This window comes from Chinchilla lanigera, unplaced genomic scaffold (genome assembly GCF_000276665.1).
Source record: "Chinchilla lanigera isolate Chin_1 unplaced genomic scaffold, ChiLan1.0 scaffold00015, whole genome shotgun sequence".
Taxonomy (NCBI): domain Eukaryota; kingdom Metazoa; phylum Chordata; class Mammalia; order Rodentia; family Chinchillidae; genus Chinchilla; species Chinchilla lanigera.
In genome coordinates this window covers 20,548,132-20,557,342 of record NW_004955416.1, presented here as the reverse complement: position 1 = coordinate 20,557,342, position 9,211 = coordinate 20,548,132, and the positions used below count along the sequence as shown (strand labels likewise).

Here is a 9,211-nt window from a genome sequence, read left to right as displayed (position 1 = left end):
CCTGATCAATACAGACCTAGAAAGACAAATGGTAGAATTGATGGGTAAATGCATTTACACAATAATTAGAGATATAACTCAAATGTTTTAGAAGACAGAGGAAAAACATGCTAAGGAGAGAAGGACATATAGGAAGACTCAGACTTAACCTCTGTAGATCGAAAAATGCAGTAACTACATTTAAAAAAAAAAAAAACCTGCACAGGATTAACACTGGACTAGATAGTAGGGAAGAAAGAGTATAGATTTGCTGCTGAAAAGAAAAAAGCAAACCTCCCCAAAAGAGAAAAAAAGAAAAAGAAAAAAGCACTAAAAATACTCAATGAAGCATCAGTGAGCTCTGTCATGATGCCAGGTGGCCCAAATACATACAACTTGGATTTTAGAAAAGGAGATGGAAAAAATATTTGAAACAATAATTTCAGAAAATTTTAGAAATGAATGAAGATAAGAGCAGGAAGCTCAATAGAAGCCAAGCAGAGCAACATGAAGGAGAAAACACAATCATGTCGTAATCAAATGGCATACAAAGTTCCATGACAGGAAAAAAAATATTAAAAACATCCAAGGAGAAAGGATGTACACACAGATGAACACTATTCAAGAATAATGGCAGACTTATCATCAGAAACAATGAAAGCCAGAATGCACTGGGGCCATGTTCTAAAGTATTGAAGTTTTAATAAGCCCAACCTAGAATTTTATGGCTAGAAAAAGTCTTTGAAAAGTGAAGGCAAAGAAAGACCTTTCCAGATGTCCCCCCGGAAAAAGCTAAAAGAATTTATTACTGGCAAAATAACACTACCAAAAGTGTTACAGATTATCCTCAGAAGAAAAATAAACCAGATGGATATTTTGATCATTTGGATCTACACAGATAAGTGAAAGGGCTAGAAACGGTATGTAAGAATGTATAACATCCTTTCTTTTTTCTAATTTTTAAAATATGATAATTTGCTCTTTGAGGCAGGAATAAGAATATATTATGTTCATAACATATGTGAAATTAAAATGCATGAAAGCAGAAGCTCAAAGGCCAAGAGAGGAAATGGAAGAATATCTTGTAAAGTTTCATACTATGTATAAAGTGATATGATCATATTTTCAAGAAAACTCTGGTAAGTTAAATGGTGGATATTATGGATCTTATGTTACAGATAAAAAGTACAGCTAGTCTGTTGTGGAAATATGAGGGAATATAAAAAATATTCATTTCATACAAAAGGAATCAGAGATTCTTTATGGCTGAGTAGTACTCCATTGTATAAACAATAGAGTACATCTTTTTTAGCCATTCCTTAATTGATGGACATTTGGGTTGTTTCCAAGATTTAGCTATTACAAATTGTGCTGCTGTAAACGTGGGTGCACATATATTGCTGTAGTGCTGTGTTTTTAATTCTGGGAAAATACCCAGAAGGGGAATAGCTGGGTCAAATGGGACCTCCAATCCTAATTTTCTGAGGACTCTTCACACACTGATTTCCACAGTGGCTGCAGCAGTGTACACTACTACCACCAGTGCAGAAGGGTTTCTTTTTCCCCACAGCCAGTCCAACATTTGTTATTGGTTGATTTCTACATGACAACCATTCTTTCCAGGATGAGATGGGATCTCAGTATTGTTTTAATTTGTAACTCTTGAATGACCAATGGTGATGAACATTTTTTTCATATATTTGCTGTTTGTATTTCTTCATCTGAAAAGCATATATTTATCTCAGAGACTTTTGTAGGTAAGTGGATGCAACTTGAGACCATACTCATAAGTGAAATAAACCAGACACACATGTGTGAACATGATATTGTCTCCCTAGTGTTCATAGCTGAAGGAGTAAATGAGATCCAAAATGTACAATAGATATTGTAAAATGGGAAGAAACTTCAAAAGGAAAGAGAAACTGGGATGGGGGAATGGAGAAAAGAAGGAAATGAATAGAAAAAAACCCTAATATATGTATTTATTTATATTTATATATATGAGATAGTTAAGATAGTTATACTAATTTCTCTTTGTTCATTGAAAAGAAAGGTTTGTGCAACTATTGTTTGGACAATTAAATGCCATTATCTTGTACTTTGAATAACTAATTTAAAGACAACAATATCCAATATATTAACCATTGATACCCTGCTAGTATCGTGTTTTGAATTTTTTTTTTTTCTCTTTAAAAAAAAGAATTGGAGAAAGGGGGAAACAGAAAATGACTATGAAGATGGTAGATTGAAACCAAGCAATATTGATGATCACATTAAATAAAAATGGGTTAAGAGCCCAAATTAGAAGGGTGGGGGAGCTACTGTTTAATGTAGTTTCAGCTTCTCTTTATTACATTTAATTGTATTAAAATATACACAACAGAAAATTTGCCATCTGAACCATTTTAAGTTCCAGTGGTACCTCGGTTTGTGAACTTAATTCGGTACACAGTTCTAGAAAAGATGACCATGTTTGTGCTCATTTGGAAAAGATGGCTGCAGTTGTGTTCATCACTCAATGCAGAATTCACCAACAGAAACAAAATTTAGCCAAATGCTTGTTTGTGAACCAAATTGTTCGCACACAAAGGTGTTCATGAGCCAAGGTACCACTATACATTCATGTTTGTACAGCTGGTCTTCAGAATTCCTTTCATCTCATAAACCTTAAACTCTGTACCTGTTAAACATTACCCATCCCTTCTTTCCAGCCCTGGTAAGTGTTCTATTGTGTATCTATGAACTGACTACTCTTGTACTTCGCATAATTGTATAATACAGTCTTTTGTATTTATGTGACTGTTTTTATTTTACTATAACCAAGGTTTACCCATGTTACAACACGGGTCAGAATTTCCTTCCTTCTAAAAGCTGAACAAGATTCTATTATATGCATACACCACACTTAGTTATTCATTCGTTTGTCAGTGCTTTGTCTTTTGGCTATTGTGAATAATTACGCTGTGAACATTAGTGTACTCTGCTCTTACAAATGTCCTTTATTCTGCTTATGAGTTTATTTTTCTCTTGTTTCTTAAGCTATAATTTAGATCACTGACTCAAGACCTCCTTTTTATTATTCTAATCATATAAAGCTATAGATTTCATTCCATTTTCTGTGTTTTTTGTGAACCCACCAATTTTAATAACTTGTATTTCCACTTTCATTCTGTTCAAAATATTTTCTAATTTCTTACATGATTTTGTTCCTTTGGCTGGTAAGTTATTTCAAAGTGACATTCAAATTCCACATACTTAGGAATCTTTGCAAATATTTTTCTGTTGCTGACTTCTAATTTAATTTCCTTGTGGTCAAAAACATGTTGTGTATTATTTCAGTGCTTTTAAATTTATGGAGAATTCTTTTGTGGCCTTGGAAAAAGTTCTGTGTTAGTGAATGTTCTGTGTGAACTTGAAAATACTGTGAATCAAGCTGTTGTTCTATAGATGTCATTTGAAAGTGATATTGAATTTGTTTTGAACATTAAGATGCATTTAGGGGTAAAGGATGCACTTTCAACCATACCCCACACAATATGCAAAAAACCCCCTCAAGTTTGATTGCATATCTAAATATAAACCTATCAGTATAAAAATCCTACAAGAACATTTTATGAACTTAGAGAGCAACTTTCTCAGATACAGTAACAATGATACAATCCAGAAAAGAATGAAAAGATTAAACTTCATCAAAATTTAAACTTTTTCACTGGAGAGATTTTATTAAGAGAATGAAAAGCTAAGCGAAGTAAAAATTGTAAGAAACTATTTATAAACCACAGAGATGATAAGGGACCTGTATCCAGCATATACAAAGAACTTCTAAAACCTAAGAATGAGAAAACAACCTCACAAAAATAAATGGGCAAATGATTTGGGTAGAAATATAACCAGAGATGAAAGATCGATTGTAGCAAGTACTGTGTATGAAAATGTGCTCAGCTCTGTTGGTCCTTATTTTGTTTTCTTGTTTAAGTTGTCTTAATAAGACTATAAAATTAGATTTACTGTACCTTCCTGGGGGAGGCATTGAAATTTTTATACTTGCTTTCCTAAGCTTTATTCATTTTAACTTTATATTTTGTCTGGTATTAGAATATGCCAACTTTGTTTAGTATGTATGTGAAATATTCTTTTCCATTGCATCATTGTTCTGTTTGAGGAATCTCTACATAACCATACATTGGATTTTAAAACTCAAGGCAGAAAATCATTGACTTTTTAACAAGAGATTTCACTTCCTCAATTATTATAAAAATGGTTGTGTAATATTTTGTTTTTGCACTTTCTGTTTCTCCTGCTTTTGGCTCACTATTCATGTATTATTTTTCCATTCCATTTTGCACCTATACTCAAATTTCCATCTATATTCTTTTAGTGGTTATCCTTAAAATTCTAACAGCCATAATTAAGTATAAGTTAATCTGTACAGTTAGCCTTCTCCTGACCAATCCAAGAACCAACGACTATTTTAACAACAATCTTCCACCCCCAGTTTAGGTGCTACTGGCCCAGCTACTTTTCTTCATCTTTTTGGCATTTTTGACCCCATATGTTATATAGAAATTATTATTACTATTTTACTAAATTATTTCATCCAATGTTTGTTTAGGTATCTATATGTTAACTACTTTATCTTATATTTTCTTGAATAAGATTCTTATTCAAGATTATTCCTTAATGAGGAATTATAGCCAGCACACTTTTAAAATTTGTATGAGAGCACTCCATTTTAACAATATTATTTGTATATCCAACTATTTATCATGAAAATGTTAAAATATGGAACAGTTAAAAGGGAAGCATAAAGAAAAAATAGCACAGATAGATTTTTAAATTATTTGCAGAACCATCTGAAAGCAAGTCAAATATCATCTTTTCATCCTTAACTATTTCAGCTGCATGTCTTAGAAATAAGGACATTCTCATACCTGACCACAAAACCACAACCACACTGAAGAAATAGTAACAATTCCTTCATATGTGTAACTGGTCCATACTCAATTTTTCCAAATTTGCTTCAAGTATATCTTAACACTTGCCTTTTCCCTGAGTTTATTGCCTAATAATAAGGTTCATATTATATTTGATTATGAAATCCTGTTTAGTCTCAGCATAAAACAGTGCCTTCACCTATTTTCTGAGCTGAGTTTTTTGAAGACAGTTGTCTTATAAAATAGCTGACATTCTGGATTTGTCTGACTTTTTCATGAGGTTAGACATGCTAAGTACAGTCACTTGGTTAAGGTTAAACTTCATTCCTGAAAGATACTTTTTGGCAATTATAAAATTCTAGGTGGTATATTTGAAAATGTCATTTCAATGCTTTTTTCTGTTTCCTCTGTAGCTGTTGAGATAACTGCTCAGGATCTTTTTCCTTTGACTAATTCTGCTTTTAAGAACCGCTAGCTGATTTTGCAATCTCTTTTTCTTTGGCATTCTGCAACTTACCTAAGTGAAATCTAGGCATGTAATTCCTTATTTGCTTGATCTTCATTGTATTTTCTGAATCTTGTAACTTAACTTTTTTTCTACTGTGAAAAAACATAAACCATTGTCTTTCTAAAGAAATTGCTTATTTCTTCTCTTAGCTTCCTTTCAGTTCTAACTGGGTGTTACGAGCATCTTTGACTTCAGTCGTTCTCACCTTGTAATCTCATATTTTCATGCTCTTAGTGTAGATGCATACTGAAATATTTAAAGGTAAAATGTCATAATTGCAGCTTACTTTCAGATGATTCAGAAAAGGATATATTTGGATGTGCACACGATTTTGAACTTTGTGTTCTTTCAACCATCCTATATTTTAAACCTGTTTATAACAAAATTTTGGACATATGATGAGTGAGCGTGAAATAAGATTGTTCTTAGGTTAAAAAAAGCGTGTGTCCCTTCTGCTTCTGCCTGCCATTGAGTGCATGCTCTTGCCTCTGAGCCTAACCATGTCTTCTCCCAAGACTTCCAGAATCAAATGATTCCTGGCCAAGAAGCAAAAACAGAACTGTCCCATTCCTCAATGAATTCGGATGAAGACTGGTAATAAAATCAGGTAAAGTCCAAGAGGAGACACTGGAGGAGGACCAAGCTGGACTGTAAGACATTGCACATGAGCTGCAGCACATTTACCCTCTTGGAGGTCGTAAAATGATACATTCTCTATCATGGTCTAGATGATATCAGTCTGGGGTCTTCACACTGAGTTATATTTCCAGTCCTTCTTTTAAATTTTGAGATAGGGTCTCCCTAAGTTTTTAAGTTGCCCTGGCTGGGCTTGAATTTACAGTCCTACTGCCTCAGCCTCTCAAAGTACTGAGATTACAGGCATGCACCACCATCCCTAGCTGACATTTCTCTTTCTTAACTCCTTGCCCATTCATTTAAAAGTGTAGGTGTGTTATGCAGAATTATTACCTAATTTGCAACCAGAGAACTTAAAAATTTTGAATCTACCCATATTGTCAGAGATGGCGATCCAAGAGCTGTTTTGTTTTATGCCTTTGGAGTTGTGTGGAGTTCACCTGGGGCCCACAGTGTTGTAGCTGTTCTCCTGTTAATGGAGTGCAGCTCCAGCATGATGACTTCATGTACAGACGAGGGCCTGGTTTGTACTGCCCATCCTGACCACTGTCTCAGCATCTTACCCGCTAGCCAGGAAGCCACATCCAAGGACTCAAAATGTGTTTTACTGTCCAGGCTGAGAGGCACGGGCCTGTAATCCCAGCACTCTGGGAAGTGGAGGCAGGAGGATTGCAAGTTAAAGTGCAGTCTGGCCAATTTAGTAATTTAGCAAGACCCTGTCTCAAAAAAATAAAGCAGTCTGTGGGGCTACAGCTTAAAAAGGCATCTTACTCACAACTATATGACGAGTACAGTGCCCACAAACTGGCTCCCTGAAAATAAAAAGCCCTGATCTGTGGTGTTCTCTTGATTTTCTGCTGTGTAAATACTCCAGCCACGGCCAATTTCGAGCTCCCAGTGGTCTAAAAACCAGCTCCATAAACTCCTTGAATTTAAAGGCTGGGCTCCTGCCTGCAATTGAGCTGGCTCAGCACACCATGGCTCCTAACGCAGCCTGAAATAGGAAGGATGCACCACAGACACTTGTTGCACTAATGTCCAAAATGCCTCGCAGAGGACTACTAATAACGAGCAATTCCTCCCATTTCCTGAAGTTTTTAAAGTGCCAACTGAGTCCAATTTGTCCCTCCATCTCCTGTCCTCCGTTTATTTTTCCAGTTCAGGCCATGCTGTGACCAAATGCCTTGTTCTTTAATGTCTTCTTTCACTTTCCAACACAACTGTGGAACAAACTCTTCCCCCGGGATGGGCGTGATAGACTGGACGCAGTGCTGCAAGCAAAGGTGATCACCAGTAGATTTCTAAGCGTTGGGTGCTGCCCTGTGTAAGGCAGCACAAAGTAGTTGCAGTGCTGAATGCACATTTTCTGTTGCCAGAAACAGAATGAAAAGAGCCCAGGTGAGAGAGAGAGAGAGATAAATAGTACGATGGATAGAATACACAGAGCGAGTACTCCCCCCTGGATTTACTCAGTTAAGTCTATGGGGAGAAATATTGCGGTGAAGTCTTAGAATTGCACAAGTTTAGGGCAGGCAGAATTGCTTCCAGCTTTACTGATCACAGGTGGGCTTCAGAGAAAGAGAAGACATTTGATTTGGGCTGAAGAAGATGTCAAGGTTCGGCCAGGCCAAGTTAGGCAGAGTTTTGGGAGCAGAGGAAACATCACGTTCTACCACCTCTGCCATCCCGAATTCCCCTGCTCCCTAGAACTCTAGATGAGGAGACAAAAGGAAAGATGAGATGGCTCCTCCTGGATGATGGAGGTAAGAATTAAACTACTAAAAATCTCGATTTGTCTCCTTTCCCAGTTCAGTTGACTTTGAGAGGGACTAAGAATTCAGGAAAGGGATTCCACCATGGAATTTTGATAGCACAGTCCATTTTTAAAGGAAAATAGCCAAAATAATTTTTCTTTGAAGTTAAAGGCTTTTGTACTTCAAAGGGTTTGGGGATGTTATCAGAGACTGATTCCAAAGTTGGCTTGGAAACTTCTGACATTTATTACGTGTTTTGTTGGTGGAGACCATGGTTGAAAGGTGAGCAGTGGTTTGAGGGAGTCTGGGATTTTCAGGTAGCCTTAAATTTCAGTGTGAAACATTTGCAAAGTTTGTTGTACACAGATGGCAATTTGTCATCTCCCTAAAACCAGAAACTGAAACTCAAATCTCCTCTCATCCCCTGCCACCTGTCAATCACCGGGCTCATTCATAAGACCTTGTTAGGATTTCTCAAACCGATATGCTCACCTCCACCCCATTACCATGAAACGAGGCCACCACCTGCCTTCATGTAGATGCGTCTCTTTACTTTACCTAGAGCTTTGTTTTTCATCCTTATCCGCTGTGATGCAATTCTGCATCTGTAATAGGAAACATGAATCGCTGCAGCTGAAACAAAACAGTGATGCATTTCTCTCTCAGATGAAGAAGGGCTGGAGCAGAGCAGACTTCTAAGGTGAGTTGGTATTTCCATAGAGAACAGGACTCTCTACTTTGTTATTCTGAGCATACGGCCTCCATCCTTAAGGCTTCCTCACAGTAGCAAGATGGATGCTATTGCTACTGGTATCCCATCTACATTCCAGGAGACAAAAGGAGGAAGACACTAAGAGCCCAACAATATTCCATCCAATTGGTCCCTCTGTCAAGAGCTTTATCAGAACCCCTATCCCAGTAAACTCTTCTCAACGCTTTTAGAGCACCCTAATTTGCAAGAGCATACAGGAAATACAGTTTTTACATTAGATCTGTGGCAAATAAATAGAGGTCTTATTAATAAAGGAAAAGAGGCAGGTGGCAGTGCTCACCACTTGAGACAAACTTTGCTTCAAACTACAGCCCTCACTATAGTGCAAACTGTTCACACCAATAGACAAGGAAAATCCTTTGCTCCTGTGATTCTAACTTTCCTTGCTCCACCTTCTGCTTCATCCTTTGCCATCCCCTACCTCCCACTCTGTGCTATACCCTGGACCCATGCTCCTCCCCTACCAGGACTTGGCACAAGTCACTTCCTTCTCTCTCTTGGCTGTTGACCTCTGACTGTCTTTAGACCACATGGAGATTTGCCACGAGCCTTCTATGACAGCGCAAGGATAGCTGGGGCATTACCGCCCATCTTTTACCCCGTGCATTGCACCCGGCACATTCTCCTC

The 9,211-nt window shown here is 37.0% G+C and overlaps 1 pseudogene; it reads left to right on the top strand.

Annotated features, from left to right (window-relative positions):
- Positions 1–5,921: 5,921 nt before the first annotated feature.
- Positions 5,922–6,127, top strand: LOC106148118 (annotated as a pseudogene).
- Positions 6,128–9,211: the final 3,084 nt, after the last annotated feature.